The sequence below is a fragment of the Fistularia commersonii genome, chromosome 7, assembly GCF_037954325.1.
Source record: "Fistularia commersonii isolate RoL2024-O1a breed Wild chromosome 7, RoL_Fcom_v1.0, whole genome shotgun sequence".
Taxonomy (NCBI): Eukaryota; Metazoa; Chordata; class Actinopteri; order Syngnathiformes; family Fistulariidae; genus Fistularia; species Fistularia commersonii.
This window is the reverse complement of record NC_141290.1, coordinates 19,075,177-19,094,490: the sequence shown is the minus strand read 5'-3', so window position 1 is coordinate 19,094,490 and position 19,314 is coordinate 19,075,177. Positions and strand designations below refer to the sequence as shown.

General features: G+C 41.6%; 1 protein-coding gene across 5 annotated transcripts in view; it reads right to left on the bottom strand.

The window, feature by feature from the left end:
- ripor3 (RIPOR family member 3) overlaps nt 1-18,933 on the bottom strand; it is a 50,146-nt gene extending 31,213 nt beyond the window's left edge. For all 5 annotated transcript variants that reach the window (XM_086150177.1, XM_086150179.1, XM_086150178.1 and 2 more), the window contains exon 1: nt 18,422-18,933. The gene's annotated coding sequence lies outside the window, so the exon portion shown is untranslated. The remainder of the gene's footprint in view (nt 1-18,421) is intronic.
- Nucleotides 18,934-19,314: the final 381 nt, after the last annotated feature.

The window sequence follows — 19,314 nt, the reverse complement described above, 5'->3', positions numbered from 1 at the left end:
ACTTAAAGCTCTGGTTGGTTGAGGACGCTGCCTGCCCATTGTGTTCTGGGGTGGACACGCTTAGACATATGTTGACTGGGTGTAAGGTTAGTCTTTCCCCAGGGTCATTTACATGGCATCATAACCAGATCTTGAAATGTTAGGTAGCAGCAGTGGAAGAAAAACGTTTAGAAAAAAATTCTGTGTTGGTAATAGGGAGGTTAGGCAGATTAAATTTGTACGTGAGGGAGAAAAGGTTAGATCATTTAGGACCAAGCACCACGCAGGGCAGCTAAGTGTAGACGGGGCCTGGGAGCTAATGACTGATCTTAATGAGCAGCTAATGGTATCAGCATACAGTTGTTTTCATAATAATAGCAGTCCAACATGATGAACAGGATCAATCACTACATGGCAATTAATGTACCAGTAGGTGTAGTAGAGTCAGAGAAACCAACGGACCCAACATTCATGATATGAATGCTCCTTATTCTGTGTGATTGAATAATGAAGTGAAAGGGGTGTGTTCAAAATAATAGCTGTGTGGAGTTCAATCAGTGAGGTCATTCATAATGTGAAGAAACCCTTATTTAAGGATGAAGCCAGCACATGTTGTACATGCGATTCTCTTCGAAAACCTGAGAAAGATGGATCATGCCAGACATTGGTTGGAAGAAGAGCATGCTTTAATTAAAACGTTGATTGGAGAGGGGAAACATGTAAAGAAGTGCAGAAAATTATAGGCTGCTCAGTAAAAATGATCTGCGATGCTTTAAAATGAAAAGCCAAACCAGAGAGACGTGGAAGACAACGGAAGACCATTTGAATGGATCGAACAATAGCCGGAATGGCAAAGACTCAGCCAATGATCGGCTCAGAGACGGTCTGAAGTTACCTGTGAGTACTGTGACAATTACAAGACTGGCCTAAACTGCTATTATTTTTAACAAAACTGGATATGGTTAGCACCCGGCTACGACCGGCTTTGTTGCTGTGATCTGGAGTAGAGAGGATAGTATATGTTATCAAACTTACGGTCCCCTGGGAGGATCGAGTTGACGATGCTAGTGAGTATAAAAAGGTACGTATGCTGAGATGGCAGCATGGAAGCAGAGCAGCGAGGTTGGACAGCACGGGTGCGGGCTGTAGAGGTGGCCTGTCATCGGTTTGTGGCAAAATGTCATTGCCTTACTGACCAAGTTGGGCATTCGCCGACAGAGCCTGAAAGTTGAGCTCAGTAACGTGTCTCAGGCAGCAGAACAAGCAAGTTAATGGTTGTGGCTAAGGAGGAAGCATGGTAGCTGGGGAGGTTGCTAATGAAAGATAGTTAGCTTTTGGAACAGCTATGTAGCATTCAGGGGGGCCTCCCTCCTGCCAGTGGTAGCCTGCTGGTAGCTGGCTTGTTTGTTTCAGCAGGTCTCCTTACAGCCTGGATTGGGCTTCTAGACATGTTTTTACCCAGGATTTTGGCACAAGGGACGGTAACACCTTGTCCTGTGTATTAATGAATGTTAGAAACCAATGCTACATAAGCTAAGAACTGCAGATATTATTCATAAAAGCCGCACTGAAACCGAAGATGTTTGCCACAGTGAAGACAGTGAGAGAGAGTGAGAAGGAAGAGGGTGAAAGAGATAAAAGGCCAGTAGGATAAAGAGATTAAGATAGTGAAGGGAAAAGTAGAGGAAATAAATCAAGGATATGAACGATGTCTGGCTGAAATGCCAAAACCAGAGGAATGAGGTGAAAAAGGAGGATCTGTTGTCTCACTTCATCTTGCCATTAAACTTCATCACATTCTGTTTCATCGCCAGTGTCATTCTCAAGACCCTACTGTTTTTCATCCGCTTTTTCTTCTCCATGCTGTGCTCAGGTACGAGTATATTACTTTAAAATATCCGACCAAACAAACCTGTGTTTATGTTCTACTATTGCATGATAAATTTGCATTCCTTTCTCCAAATAAAGCACATAGGAAAACCTGACTGTCTAGGCTCAAATGAATGTCTATAAAACTTCAAAATTATGATCAGAAAAACATTTGAAGTGAATAATCCAATCCTTCGGGAGCATGTGAAATGCTCTGAATGAAACCAATGGACAATTAGCTTGATACACAAATACAGAGTGCCAAACAACAAGCAACACAACACATAATGCAATAAAGGAATTGGTGATACATGAATAACCAATTCAGTAACTGGATGCCATGAAGATGCTGACAGGTGACATCCAATAATTTATATTCACAGAGATAGGCTAGCAGCTAGTGTTAGCATCCCGGTCCAATCAGTGTAATGCAATTGTTCCTATGCTTCCTGTTTTTTCCAAAAGGTATAACAGCCGTATCCAGGGAAGGAGTCGCCCAGGTTGTTGGGGTTTCGCGGCAGGATTTGGCTCTCTTCCCAAAAGCCAAAAGACAAAAAAAAAAAATACCCGTCTTCCCCACTGACCTGAAGTCAATAACAACATCCCTGCGCTTCAGTCACAGCAGAAGAAATCCTGCCCGAGCACCGCAGTATCCACCGACCGGTTCAGACGTGCAGCGTTTTGTGAGACCAGACTGATAATCGGCTCCACCTGCACATTGAGGTCCCTCCTCGCTGCCAAGGGTCACGTTCCAGGGCCGGGGGTCACGTTCCACCCCTGTCAGGTCCATATGGGGGCCATACAGCTGATCCCGAGGCTCACCTGGCCTGGTCGTGTCCTCCATTACAAATTACCTCTCTAGACTGGCTAAAGGGGAGTCCCTTGAGTGGACGTGGAATCTCTCGTCTAGACTCCAATGTGACATTAACATGTACAAGATCAAGGTAACACCACCTTTTTCCTTTATATCAACTCCAAATGTTTAAAAATCAGTTGAACAAATGACTAAGGATGAAAAAGAACAGAATGATTAACTAGTTTTTAAATCAACATTGATTCAAATCTCATCTAATTAATATATCTGGACTTCAGTTTTGATAAGGAGGGGTTGAAACAGCCCAGCTGGTCTTATTCACTGCAGATGGGAATGTTGGTCAATCTATCACTTTGTGCCAGTGTCTTCAAATTCTGTGAAAGTTTTGCGAAATATTTGGCTGGATACCCGGCAGTGTTCTGGGCGAGTTGATTTCGGACTTCTCTCCATTATGCTGTGCTCTTGACCATAATCTCCGTCGCCTTTTCTGCTCTGTGTGACACAGAGATTTCCAGAGTTCCTGTGTGTCCCAGCACAGATGAAAAAGCCCGTAAGGTAACTGAATCTCTTAATTCTGTTGACATAAACCCTTGCACACACAGCGTACATAGGCCAGCTACATCCTCAGATAATACAAACATCTTGACTGTCCAACACACACACACACACACACACACACACACACACACACACACGCGCACACACAATCAGATGAGGGAAAACATCTGTCTCCTCAAATGTGTGCGTTTAATGGAACAGCATAATCCCGATCTTATTATGCCCATCAATAAACAGCAGAGAGACAAACAATGTGTGATGAGTTTAAGGAATGCAGATGTGGATTTGATCCAGAACAGTCGTTTTTTTCAGATTTGGATCAAGACAGCAGCTTCAGAGACACATGATGGATCTACAGAAACGTCATCTGAAGCGTTGGGTAATATTTAGGTTCCGAATACATGGTTGCTCTGTGAAATCATAGTTCAGTGGGAGGTGGGAGGAAAAACAAATTACTCAAGCATGTTTCTGCCTTTTTGATTTTTTTTTTCATCTTTTTTTTAGTCCACTGACAAAAACAATCAGAAACAACTTTATAAACATTTCTTGTTTTATTAAGTTGACAACAAATTTAAAAATATCTTACTCTAAATATTCTGCCTATATTTTAATTTTTTCTCTTCTGAATTTGAGAATACTTTTAGCTTATTAACTATAAAACTCGAGTTGAACGAAAATGGAAAAAGTATTCAATGGGAGAAGTTATATTATTCAGGGATCAGATTTTCAACATCAAACCCAGTCATTTAATATATTTGTTTTTCAAATAAATATGAATTAATATTATTCTGCATGGCTGGTTTAAAGACAACCAAAATGAAATGTTAGGACATCTGAATAGATAACATGTTGAAAAAAAATTATATCAATTTGCTACAATTTAACTTTAATGTTACTACTTATGTGCATAAACGTACAATATGTGTGTTCTTTTCCTTTGGGCTGTTTATTTAGCCGTCGCTACGGTGAATTATCCACATCCATCCCCTGCATCCTCTTCTCTCACACCAAATAACTTCATGTCCTCTTTCACTACATCCATAAATTTTCTCTTTGGTTCTTCTGCTAAGCCTCCTGCCTTTCTCACAGTATCCTTCTGCCAAGATATTCACTATGTCTTCTCTGTACATGTCCAAACTATCTCAGTCTAACTTTATCTCCAAAACATCTAATGGACTCATTCCTGATCCAATCAATCCTCAACACTCCCGAAGAGAACCTCAACATCTTCATCTGCGTTACCTCCAGATTTGCTTACTGTCTTATCCTCAATGCCACTGTCTGAATAACATTGCTGCTCTGACCACTGTCTTGTACACGCTTCTAGCTGATACTCATTAATCACAATATCACCCCTGACTCTTTTCTCCACCTATTCAAACCTACTTGCACACGTGTCTCAACATTTTTTTCCCACTCTGCGATGCTCTGGACTGTTGACTTTAAGTACTTAAAATCCTCCACCGTTTTTTTCTCTACTTCCTGTAGTGTCTTTGTTCCACTTGGGTCCTTCACATTCACACAAATGTCCTGCTGCAGCAAAACTTCATTCCTCTCCTCTCCAGAGCATACTTCCACCTCTAGAGATTTCCCTCCACCTGTTCCCCTCTGTTACCATAGATCACAATGTCATCTGCTGACATCATGGTCCATGGTGATTCCTATCTAGCCTCATTTGTGGACCTGTCCATCACCACAGCAAACAGGAAGGGGCAAAGCTGATCCCTAATGTAGTCCCATCTCCATCTTTAACTCCGTCACACCACCAGCACACCGCACCACTGTCACACAGGTCTCATACATCTAACTACAGATAGAAAGATAGAAAGAATTTGAATTTATCCAACAACAGGCTCCACCCAGCCTCCCCGACCCCCACTCTAGGCAACTCACGCTGGGTGAAAGTTTGCGAAAACCCCTGACATTTGGACAGATAATCTGTTCCTATTGTGGCCAAGAAAGAACATCCTGATAATCCTCCTGCGATCATCCCAGCAACTTAACAAACATCCCCCAGCAGAACTGGATAAGAGACACGATAGGACAATCAGTCCGACCACTGTGAACTGCTTCTCCAAACAGACATCTTGACAGCCCAATTAGTCAGATGTTTTTTACATTACTGCCCGCCTTCTGCATCGGACATCTGACTTAAGACTGATGGCTTCAACAGAGCCAGGAAAATGAAAAAACGAATCTCAGGATACCTTGGGATCCTGTTAGCATTTGAAATGCTGTCTGGAAGCTTGTAAAGCCCTGTGTCTCAAAATTACCTTTATAAACATCAAATGAAAGACACGGGATTTAAACGTGCCTGACAAACCTCACATTTTGCTCTCAATCTGGGTTTTGTTTGGTTTGTTTTTTTATAATAATTGGGGTGATACTATAAGGATAGTGCATACTGTTTTCTGGACTTGTATAAGCATGAAGAGAAGAGCAGACTGGGAACCATGTCCACAGTTGAATTTCCATTGATCAAAAGTCCTGTACATTTTTTGATTCATGTTTTCCACTACCCACAAGGATATTAATAATTCCATATAAGCGGAAATGAGAAATTAAGTCATTCCATCTGAGAAAACCACTTGCTGCTTTCGCACAGAGACTGTATGGCTCCCTATTCTCCTGCCATGGCCCAGACAAACCCCCCCTTTGAACAGTGGTATGCTTCCATCCATGTCCTCAAAGTACATATAGACTGGATGAACCTGCACGCATGAGCCGTTAAGGGTGCCTGTTAGACTAAAGAGCTGGTCCTCCGTTCAGCAGCTTGGATGAGTCTGAATATTTCCACCTGAATTAAAAGTCTAATGAATGGCCTTATTCCCCTCTCTGATATCCACACCTAAAGTTTTCCCCTGGAAGCTGGGCAGACCTGAATTTGATGCATAACCGTCACTCCCAAGTCTGCTGCCCAATGGGCAATGTCCCTGACTGCCACAAGACATTGAAGAGACATGCCAGCCAAGATATCCCATAATGCTCAGGAACTCTGCCACTTAGACAAATCTCTATGGAGATTTTTGAATCTTGGTGAGCTGGTTAAAGTCTAATCATTCTTCTTGCTCTCCCTCATTCAAGAAGGAGTGTGTCAGTTGTGTCCTCGGAGTACTGTGTACTCCATTGTGATTGGTCAGTTGTTGGAAAAGTTATTGTTTACTCCCACATCTCCATCAGCTGTGGCAAAGCTTAGCTGTCAAATGAGGGAGTCACTGAACACTCTGACCCAATTGATTGCATACACACACACTGACACTCACACACGCACATCAATATTAAAATTACTTCTCAACATCTACTGCATTTCCTGTGGCCAAGCGACGATCTGGATCCAATTAAACCGGTTTAGGTGATGGTCATGTGAAGCCATGTATTGGATGAGCATATATAATAGCTGTGGATATAATAGCATTGGATAAGCCATATATTGGATGCTCATAGAGGTCATGTTTGAAAAAAGAAAACGCCTGTTAATAAAGCGTCAGCGTGACACAAAGCATCAAAGATAATTCCCAGGCCAACAGCCGTAAATGTTTCAGGATACATTTTGTTTCTCTCTCGGTCACGTATAAATGCGGGGGTCACCAAATGCTGTGGTATTTGATAGCTTGCATGTCTGTGGGGCGTAGGGCCAGTAGGTTCAATTCAGAGAAGAACAAATTAAACACAAATACCCTCCCACTGGTCCCATGTTGTTTGGTTTCATCACGGCGGCCCCAGTAAAGTGATCTGGAGCTGCATTGCAGCGCAGCAGGCCGGCACACCGCCTGACCTCTCGCCTCAGCTTTAAGCTACAACGCTTTCTAAAAGTTTATTTAAGCATCCTGATTTTTTTTTTCTAATGAACGCTTTGGAACTGTGAAGTAAGAACTGATATTAGTTACGAATGTTTGGGGACACATTTGATTAATGAAACTCTTATATGCAGGTGTGGTTCAACCTCCATGTTAAAGCTAGTTGGTAATTAGCTTCCTGCATGTAAACGGGAGCTGATTTTTTTTAAGATGGTGGCAGAGGAGCAAAGTTTTTACAACACTCACACCAACAAGATTCTGGGGGGATACCATGAATGTAATGTAACTGGTATCCTCTTGCTAACTTTCACAGAAGAGGGCTAGCTGCAAGTGTTAGCATCAACTTTGTGGTACTTGTTGTGCAGCAAAGTTGGCTGTTGACGCATCCCTCAGATAATATGGATGCAAATTGGTGAGCAGGCAGAAATCACTTATTTTCCACCTCTCACAAGTGAAAAACAACTACTTTACTTGGTATTAGTTCCATACATTCCCATTTTGTAACGGGTAAAACCATTATTGACTGTTTTTTATAGGCAAGAAACACAAATAACACTCATTTCAATTACAATCGTAGAACAAGAAGATTGTAGTCAACAATCAACAGCTTGAAGAAGTGGATGTCTTTGTCTGCCTGGGTAGAACAAGAAACTACCCAGGTAGCCTCTGCTGGTACCGGGGTACTACAGGCAGTGCTGCCAGACTGTCCAATACCCTGAACACCTTTGAGCAGAACCAAGGTCGAGATCTTGTGTTGCTGCACAGTGTCTGATAGTGGGAAAATTGTGAAGAGTTCAGGGAGTTGCAGCATCTCACAACATCTGCCTGAGAAGGATATGTCCAGCGCAGTCCTAAAAGACCAAATGTAACCGCTTGATCCCACAGGTCTGAAGTGTGTAGGCCATTTACAATGGTTTACTGCAAATGTCCCTGGAATAGTTCTCCCTTTTTGACAGGTGAATATTTCTTGTGATTTTCCCACACAGGAGTGTCAGAGTCAACTGCCTTATTAGTTTGATTACGAAGAGGAATTGTGTGTAAAGCATACGGATCCTGAGTACTGCAGTGCTTTTACTCTGAAGGCAGCATACGTAGGTGTGTAGTAAACGTCAACCATTTATTTCACACAGATGGGAACTTTCTGGAGAAATGGAGGACTTTATATTCCCCCTGTAGAGTTCTAATCACCACCTCCTTCTCCTTCCCTTCTCTACACCGCAGTGTCTCCATGAATTTCCCTGTGTTTCTTGTCTGCCATCCAAAACATTGCTTTGCAGTAAGCGAGGCGGGCACCTCATACACGGCAGAGTCGAGAGCGAGCAGGAAAATCTGCCCTAAAAACCTGCCAGAGCTGAAGTGCCTAAATATTTAAATACATGTGAGACCCCTTTTAAAAGATCTTGAAGTAATTTATAATGTTGCAACTCCTTCCTCTAATCAGCTGCTGGAAGGATTGTGTGATCGGTTCATTTTTAAGCCGCAAAACTCCTCTATAAGTGAAGCTGTGTCGTCTCTGGCAGACATTTTTCTGTCTTAGCTTGGCCAATCTGGAATTTCACCAAACTGTGAAATGGAAATTCTCATTCTGCCTCCTGAGGCCGGTGAACGACACACATGCCTGCTGGGGTGGTGGGTGGGTGGGGGTCTGCCTTGTGCGATGTCTCTGTGAGTGAAGAACGAAAAATTGCAATAAAACAATTTAAAATAAAAAAATAAAAAAAATTAGACTGGTAAAAATAAAGGCGCAAGACAGACTCACTTTTAGACTGATTGGGTTCTCGTCCTTCAAATGTTGAGCTGAAAAGCAGATGCGTCGGCGAGAATGCAGTTAGAACGTCATTGAGGACAATGGCGTCCTGTTTGGCCGCACAGGTCGTTCTGTTTCTTCCATCTGGTGCGCAAACATCTACACCGTTCCAGGAACCATGACAAATGGACTGGAGCAGACTGTTGGATGTTTGCTTCTGCAGGTCTGCAGTAGACTTTTCTGGAACAGACTACCTTCCCTAACTCAGTTTCAGAGAGTGTTTAACCAGAACCTAAGTGGCGTTCGTGTGCGATTTACTTACGATAACAAAATAAATCGATTAGCATTGTTTTTACCATTGTATTCAATTTATCAATATATTTATCATGTCACCAATTTCACATGCTGAACAAATTATAAATAAATTTGAGAAAATCGGTGGCGCTGTGGTTAGCGCTGTGGTTAGCACTGTGGTTAGCGCATCGGACGTTGAATGGATGGATGTTTAAATTGGTTGAATGTAATAATGTTGAAAGTGATTTTTTTCCCGATTTTCTGGTGCCCCCTATCATTTGCCTATTTTACCTAAACGGCTAAGCGGCTCTGTGTTTTACCTTTTTATCCAACTCTATTTTTCCTGCCCTAATCTTTTTGTGAACTGTGTTGCAAAGAGAGTGTTCATGTTGCCACTGTTGTCATTTGAGGCTTTTTAGATAAAAAGAAACATGCATCAACACTTTTGATTATGTGATAGTAAATCATCATGGGTTTTTCAGTGGCTACATCTGTATTTGCTGCCTGTCGGGGTCATGCATGCACAGTTTAGGTAATCCTGACTCAAATCTAACCTAAACTTAACCTTGCTTGAAGTCATACCGCCAATGAGATGATAAATGGCGCAGAGGGGAGAATCCCTACGCAGGGAATTTGTTGGCAGATTTATGTGCGCCCCCCTCTCATACACACACAGACACACACATGCCCTTTAGTCTGAGAAATTAAAAGTGACCTGACATACATCCATTGTCCCTGATTTGTGTTTTACACACATCTCTAACCTCAAATGTCATCAGCATATAGCTTTCACCTTTCGCTTCGAGGGGCCCCTGGGTTCAGGAGGCATGCAACGTATCAGTATGCGGTGTCTGACTGGCTCTCTGGGGCCCCGTAGCTCACGGTGGCGTCTGGATGAACTCCAGAGTTGAAGTGTGACTCACACTGCGACGCTCACATGTGAGCAAAATGCACCTAATTCGTGCCTTTTCAACAAACCTGATCTGGTGTTTTTCTTCCTTTGTCTCAAGCGAGGGAGGAGCCAACATCCAAATATGAATGGGATCCAATTTCTTTTTCCTTTCTTTTCCTCTATTTTCAACAATAATTGGCACAGTTTGATACATCACAGTAACTTCTGAATGGTTAGAAATGGATGGCATCAGTTGTTTGGGGGGATATTTTCTGCCATCCTACTTTTAGTAAATCCAACAAATTACCCCGGCGGAATGTACAAATTCGCCCAGGTTGCTGTAAGAGACTGTGCACAAATCAGCACAGAGATTTATTGCCACAATAAGAGCTCAAGTGCTGCTGTGAGCAACATGAAGCACAAGGTGCATTTTGTTAAAGTGTTAAAGACAGTGTCGCTTAAAGCTCCCCGGGGGTTTGCCGATTTTTATTCACTTATAAAGTAAACGCACTGCTCTTCTTGGTTTCGCCCAGCATCTGCAGATACATAGTAAATACTTCCAAACTGACACTTTGGAGGCCTTAATGTTACTGCCCTGTCCTTTATATGCACCAGTCTGGCATTCAGACAAATATTATTCACATCACAAATAGCAGCAAATACATAATAAATCTGTAATATAACTAAAGGTAACCACATTATGTAGTAGCAACACTTGGCAGGCTGACAAGGAACATGATTTATTACTCAAAGAAACACTAAAAAGTGACTGCAGACACCAAATAATGAGAGTAATGATTTTGGGCACTCATCACTCTCCCTAGTGGCCACGGAGAGAAGTTTTTGCACAGATACAGACAAAAACAATTAACAATTGCGCAGAAATAGACTGAGGAATTAAAGGAATCGGTTAATAATATGACAAATAAAATGTAAACAGTGATTTTTTTTTGATACAATAATATACATCCTCGGTAAAAAGTAAAAAAGTTGTGCTATGATTCCATTTTACTTCCTCTGTTTGTTTATTTTTTAACTTTGCCTGTGACTCCTCTTATGCCGTTTATTTTTTATGAGGTCAAAGAAGCTACTAGATTCCCAGTACATTTCCAACGCAGGCTGTGAGTAAATTTCCTGCCTTCCTCGTGGCTGAAGGGTCAAAGACGACAGCAAGATCATCGTTCATACGCATATATATGAATGTAATTCTTAAAATGAAACAATCAACACAAATGCTGTTCTCATTCTAGGTCAGGATTAATACCAATCACGCTGGATTCAATATCCGATTTAATTGTTCATGCCAAACCACATTATCACTGCCAGCAGAAACCTTTCCATCCCTTCTGAGATCCACGGTGGGCAAATGGAAAAACTGGTTTAGCATCCAAATTTTGAATAAGAATATATGCACCCGGGGATTGTAAATATCTTTTGCTATTACTAGCTAATGAAACATTAACAAACACATGTTCGAGTGTGTTGACACTGAATTACGGCATGTTGAAATCACTTTCTCCAGATCTTGAAGGGAAAAAAAACACATTGGTGGAGGAGGAGGAACAGAGGGGCAGTCAAAACTTCAGGTAAGAGGATTAAAATTGTTTATAGACGAAACAATAGGTTTTGATGTAAACTGATTGACTGCATCAATACGTTGTTTCACTATATATTTATTTAACTTTAATTGTGTGCTTTATTTGGTATTTCAAGACTCTAAATTGTCTGTGGTTGAGAATGAGAGAGTGAATGATTGGATGTCTCTATATGTAGCCTTGTGATTGACAGCCAACCCATCCAGCTTCTCTATTTGTTTTGGGTTTTTGTCTAACAAATCCATCCCAGCAATGTTCAACTGCCATATTATAAACTTATGTTGTAAGCAAAGCTCAAGTATATCAATGGTTTAGCAGCCGGAGCTAAAAGTGTTTGCCAGAATCAACCACTATTGGACACTGGAGACTTTTCATCATAAGAGCATCACTATTACACTATAACCGCCTTTAAAAAATGTTAAAGTATACTGTAAACGAATCAAAACATCTTTGCTGTCGAAGTTGATATGTTCCCTTTCTCTCAGCAGTGATGAAGGCCAAATAATGTTTACATGTAAAAGTCTGTTCAGGACCAGTTGATGCATTAGTAAACTTGAGGGAGGAGCGTGTTCTTCAACAAAATACTAAAATCCCTTTGTGCGCTATATGAAAAAAAAAAGAAAGAAAGTTCCTTGTCTGGCTTAATTCCTGTGTAAGAATTAAAAACATATTTCTTGGAACAATGGAAATGTTGAGAAACGTGGAAAAAGTCGGCTGCACTCAGACGTATTATGTTTCCCGTTAATGTAAAACAGGAACACGTTAATTGAGGTCTTTGACCATCTTCAGTCAGGTTTATTGAAAAATGATCGATGGTACAGCGCTCATTAACTACCATCATCATTTTCACAGCGCCAAGGAGATACTTTCACATCACAGTACCGAGTAACACATGTGACTCACCTATAAATTGGGAAGAAATTCCCCAGAAAGTGTTGTCAGCGAGTCGGCAAGTATTTGACTGAAATATTGATAGGCTGTCACCCAAAAATGCCAGAATAAAACATAAAATCTGCAAAAGAAAAAGAAAAAAAGAAAAAAGATTTACAGCAAAGTGGAAAAATGCTTGCGGGGATAAGTGACACATAAATTCAAAGTAGTGGGTGAAGAGCGGGGATTCAAAAAAAAAAAAAGTCTGCGCTGAGTCGTGTTTTTTACGGCGGGTTGATTTACTCTCGGCTCGCCCGCTTGGAGCAGAATTTCATTCCACTGAGGTATTCTCTCTGGAGAGGTCGTTGACCTGGAGGTCAGGACCTTTTGGGAGGGATGATGTGTGTGTGTGTGTGTGTGTATTTGCGCAGTGATGTCATAACTAATTGGAAAATTGGATTCTTTTTTAAGCCCAGAAGTTCAATAATTATATTGTTCCAGCCATTCTGGACGCCAGAACTCTTCAGATTCCCACCTGAACCTGAACAGACACGGAAACTTCTGAACCCTGAAACCAGAACTTGACCCGTCTATTGCTTAAAATCTGTGACCTGCTGATCCAAACAACCTGAGGGTGTCGGAATGGAACCGGCTGTTTCTGAATGGGGTTTGAAACACAGCATATTAATTTTCTTTTACAAAATATATAGATCACTAATTTAGATATATCGCGTCTACTAAATAATCTTATTTTCGTTATACTTAACTACTTATCCTCATAAGCCTTCCAGGATTCTATCTCACCCCCTCAATCTGTTGTTTTTTCTTTTGCAATTTTGCTGTAACTCCATTTACTAAATGAACTAAAACAGGTCAAAATAGCATGAAAGCTTCAGCAAAACTATTAGATCATATCAGGTTGGCATATTATTCTGTACTTACTAAGGAACACAAACATGTTCTGGCCTTCTCCCAGTCAGTCTAGTTTGTTGCCTTCAGTGAGTTGAATTTTCTTTCTTTGCATTAATGAGGAGATTTTTGATGTTTTTTTTTTTTTTTTCCTCAAGAGACACAATGGGTTTGTTTCTTGGCAATTTGATCGGAGCAAGATTGATGTCGTTTAATGAGATAAAAACATAAAAACACCCTAATCTCATTCTGGTCCCAAGCAAGAAGCCTTTTGTCTTTTTTTTCAAAAGAAGTTTCCAAAGCTTGTCATTTGCATTTTTCCCACCCATGTCACATGAGACTGGATAAGTACTTGGATTTTCCATTTTAAAAACTACCATGAACACTTGCAAGAAACAGCATGGAGTTAACTGCGAATGAGCGTTGTGTTTCCTGAGAATTCGCAAGAAGGAACAAATTAATGGGTAAGGACTTCCAAGAAAAAGTGAAATGTTACCTCAAATATTATTTGCTCAACTGACTGACCAGAGTTTGCTGACTTCTGTCATTTGTATGACTAATGATTACTTACATATAGCATGTTTTAGCATGTAATTAGTCACGATTATAAATTGTGATAGAGTGTAGTGCAGTGTTTGTTTGTGTGGTGTGTGTGCGTGTGTGTGTGTGTGTGTGTGTGTGTGTGTGTGTGTGTGTGTGTGTGTGTGTGTGTGTGTGTGTGATTTGCTCCTGCATCACGCATATTGTGCATGCTGCCGCTGAAAGCATCTTACTGCTGCAAGGGTTTTCACACAGTTACTCTGGCTCACCTCATTACACCCACTGAGGTGCAAAATATTTTGTGTGTGTGCTTGCTTGAGAGAAAAATACAGCTTCAGTCACCTCCAGGAACTCTGGTTGTTTTGCATACTGAAATCTTCGAGATCCCCTGTTATCAATCTAATGATGCATGTAGTTAAAATACACACATGTATATGCACCCACTCTCTCTCGCTGTCTCTCTCTCTCTCTCTCTCACACACACACACACACACACAAACAAACACTGCAGGATGTTGAACTTGACTGTGGATGAACTCAGGGAACCTTGAACTGCAGGAGCAGAATTTAGAAAATAAAAAACATGTAAAGAGAGAAAGGATGGATGAAGGGATGAGGAAAACTCGGGGGAGAAGGGTGGAGGGGTTGCCTCCATGTTTTCCCTGGCCCCCAGTCAACTCCACTCGCTGATGGGCTTCATGAGAAACAGCCCCCCATCACTCAGCTGAGCCGAAGGGGGCTGGAGGACAGCTATCTGTTTACTGCTTGCTAGAATTTGAAAGTTTCAAACTGCGTTTCAGCCTCAAGCTGATACTTTCATATGACGAGGGAGCGAGGAGCATCATCAAGAGTCTCTGTTTACATTTCCGAGCAACATCTGCCCGTTATAATGGGAAATCGTTCCATCCAGAATTTGACTTAGTTTATGTAACGGGTATTGAGTTTGTTTTCACGAGTAAAAGCAACTTTCATCAAGCTGACATCACCTATAGAGGTATACTCAGTTACCAAGATGATATTGATTCCATACGATCAATATTTGTACCAGTTACATAAGAACGATGATAAAATGTCTCAACGTAGCTTAGTTTGTATACAATTGTAAAAAAAACCTTCTCTTTTACAAAGGGAGCCATTCTTCCTTACATCGCAATGCTTTCTGGGTAGTGACATCACGAGGTTGCACTGGGCTCCTTCCCGTTCATTTTACCCGATGGTCCAAATACATGTCATCCGCGCAACCCTTCCCTTATCCTCCCTGAAGACAGACGATAAATGAAGACAAGCAAAGCTGCGAAGAGGAAAGAGTTGGCCAAAGTCACCGGTGTGCGTGCTGCGACTGTGGTGCTATGCTAACAGAGAGAGAGCATCTGTTGTAAGGAGCTGCACTTTTTGTCATCGGCTGTACACTGTAGACTTAGGGACTGCTGTGTTGACAGATCAGGTGACGACACATCAACTTCCTCTGTTATCGTTCTGCTGCCTGGTTATTCGTCATCTGACACTAGTTCTCTAGTGGTGGGTTGTTGACATCCTTGCAGGAGATCATCCAGCATCTCTTGCCTGTGGCGTTTCTGTGAGTGGGTGTCATTCGTTTCCCAAGGAACTTTTGTATGGTTGTGAGAGAAACACATTTAGCTTCAGTCTCCATTTAAACATCTGTGAGCTCTTTCAGCCGCTACGCTCAGTAAAGGCATCAAATGCCACCAGAAGGAAGTGGCAATAACACAGCCAGGGGTCCTAGGGAAGTTGTGCATGTCTACAAGCAATTTCCCCCTCCTTTCTCCTTTTCTTGTCCTTTGGAAAGCCAGGTCGACCAGCATCACTACCTTCATTTCCCTTGGATTGGGAATTGCACCCAAAAACAGCACAACGTGGCATTATTACCATATATACTGTACCGTACCAAGCAAAAGTTAACTCTAGCGGAAAGCCAAACTTAACACAATACAACTAGTTTATGTTATCAACCCAGCATGCATTGTACTCATAAAACAATTGCGGCATTCCTGGGTTAAAATATGTTATAAATTGCTATTTTTAAGAAATAACAATTCTTTATGCATTTTAACTACACACTCTAGTAACAGACAGACATTAAAGCATATTTATGGGGTTCCCTTTTGTGGGGGTTCCCTTTAATTTGTTTTACAATTACCGATACATACAAAGTATTGGTGCGGTGGTTAGCCTGTTCTTCCCATGTCTGTGTGAGTTTCCCCTGGTTTCTCCTATTTCCTTCAGTCCCAAAACATGCAAGAGGTTCATTGGAGACCCTATATTGCCCGCACATGTAAATAATAGAGTGAACGTTTGTCTCTATATGTGGTCCTTTGATAGACTGGCAACCAGTCCTCTTGCCCAATAACAGCTGGAACAGGCTCCGCCCCCCAATGTGACCCTGACTGCAGAATGAGTGATATAGCTAATGAATGAATGAATTACATAGTGTTTGGTTTTAAGGTCAGGTTAAAACATATTGTAGCGAGTCACAAATGTCTGGGTTTATGTTGATGCTTGTTTTCTGTGTGTTTATGGGGATGCTGGGAATTTTGTGGATGTGGTTTGGGGTGCAATGAATTCTGTTTTTTTTTTACCTGGAATTGAGCAGGAACAATTAGTTGTACTGCAGGCTTGTGTGGCGTTGCTGTGGCCAACGACAGCTATTGCACCCGGGTGTTTCCCTGACTAAAACGCTACAATATATATTCAAATTACTGGTTTTGCACAAATTCTTGGGAAATGTTCAATTCTATTTTAGTTCATAACAAGGTGAAATATGGTGGAAAAGCTGGCAAATCATTTCATATTGATGTCTAAAATATAAATTGCCTACAAAATATTTTGCCCTTCAGTGGGTGTAATGAGGTGAATCAGAGGAAAAAGAGTGAAAAGCCTTGCAGCAGTAAAATGCTTCCAACTGCAGCATCCACAATTTGTGTGATGCAGGAGCAAATCACACACACACACACACACACACACACACACACACACACACACACACACACACGTGCACATACTGAGTATCATGAACAGCACATCAACAAATCATAGATGACAAACACGTTGTCTGATGAACCATGTAATACATGGAGACCAGTAATAAACCTTTCAGAAGGCATTATTTCCTTTGTCGAGAATATGATTTTGATAGGTCGGGGTTTTCTCAGTGGCGACCTCGTGTGGACAGCCCTTTTCCATCTCCGAAGCGCATTGATCATTGAACTACAGACTAACATCGACTTAAAGACATAAGGCTTACATAACAGACAACATTAGCAACACCCTTCCTACAGTAAAAAACTGAAAGATACTGAGCAGACAATATCAACACAGAGCTGATTTTACGGCCTTTTACGGCTGCTTTTTCAGATTATTTAGGAGCTTTTTAACTCAGAAATAATGAAGACTGGAAAGAAATGAGCAATAAAACAGAGTATGGAGGTAAAGGCGAAAACAGGTTAAGATTCGGTGATGTCTGAACACACCATCAACAAAAATCTCGACAAACACCAGGTATATAAGAAAAAGATCTACAACAACCAGACACAGGAAACAAGTGAGTGACAGGTGAGTGATTTGCATGTCTGAGAAAACTGTATAAATAAATGTGGTAGTGACATGGAACCCTTGCGATTGTCAAGATTTGTTGTGCGCTAACACCTGCAGAGTGGTGCGCTAGGTCCTCAGTAGTATGTTAGCCATGCTAGTTAGCATAGATGCTCAATTTGCTATTTACACTGCAATGCTTGTTAGCAGCGGTAGCAGCGACCAGAAGGACACGCATGCGGTCCCCTACTATGTATTTCAAAAATATCCGTCTCTTTACAAAATTACTGCTGGCCGAAGACAAACTGTCCATTTTAAAAGAAAAACAAACGAACTTTCTTACTCAGTGACTAAAAATTCCCGTTTCTGTGGTAAATAAATGTCAATGTGGGTCTAGGAATTCTGCCGTTCCCCCTTCCCTAGACCTAAAAAAGACTAAAGTAAATACATTACATTGATTTTAGTTTTTAGTAAAAATTATCTTTGGTATTAGATTGAAAGAAGAAAGACACACTGAAAATATTTACAGAGGTTGATGATCGAATAGCAGTTGAGACAAGTTTCAGTCATGTTTTGCTCATGTTTGCATTTTCTCCAATCATTGAAACCAATTTGTGTTAAAAGATAAATGCAATAAAATAACTGCAGTGAAAACAGTATGGGTTTTAGGATTTCACGAAATTTAGTGATTTCTGGCAGATTTTAAGACCATTTCAGCCAGCTTTTAAGGGCCATTTCCTGCAATTTGTCAGTGCTTTATCACCAATCCAGGCTTATTTTCTTTCCTAGTTCATTCTGGTTTCTCGCTTATTTTTAAAGGTTTCAAGCAGTTTTTGAATTTTTTTCAAAGTTTTCTGAAAGCCACCTGGTGACCCCAGTCAATGACACCCCCCTCCCATCCCCCCCCCCCCCCCACACACACACACACACACTCAATAAAACCCACTGTCTCAAAAAGTTTCAGAAACATCCACAATGCATCACATTCAACCATTAAAAGGCACTTACTTTACTGACTGAGGAGCTGTCACTCCAGTCCGCCGCAGGTCATGAGTGTTTGTGTGTGTTTCTGTGTATGCACACGCACGTACACCCGTGTATGTGTGGGTTTGGCGTCTGCCTGCTCCGTCCTGATAGTGTAAAGCCCAGGGGGGTCTGATTGTCGCCGGGGAAACTGAGACACAATCGTCTCCTCTTTTCCTCCTCTTCTTCTTTTTCTTCTTCTTCTTTGCCTCTTCTAACCCTCTCCTTCATGTTCTCCTCAACCTCCAGCTCTCTGTCTCTCCTCCTCTTTTCCTGCTCATTGTTCTCATTTGAGACACGGTTTCTCCTCCTCGCCTCCCATGACTTCTGCTTCCTTTTCACCTCCTTTCATCTTCTGCCTTTTCTCCCCATCGCTCACAGCGTTTTCGCTGCCTCGCATCCTTTATTTCTCTCTTTTTCTTCTCCGCCCCCTACTCTCTCTTTCTCTCTCTCCCTTTGCAGACTTTCTTCATGTAGTTTCTTCTCCTGGTCCCCCCTCTCCTTTTACAAGTGCCCTCCTCCTCATCCTCCTCCCCCTTCTTCTTTTCCTCCTCCTCCTCCTCCCTCTCCGTCTCCTTCTCCTCCCCCCTCACTCCAGGATCATGTTTTGTCAGATTGGCCACAGACTGCAGAGACTGGCCCGGCGCCAGACCACATGCACAGGAACGCCGCCGCCGCACGTCCTGACTGATGGGCCGTCGTTGGGGAAAATAGCTGGTCAGATTGGTGTGTGTGTGAGAAAAGTCTTCCAGGAAAACCTCAGAAAGAATGAAGCTGAGATGTACATATGAGACGGAGCTTTATGGAACATTTGTGTCATCAGTGAATTTTAGTAAAATAGGGAATAACAGCATTTTTAGAAATAATCATATAACTAA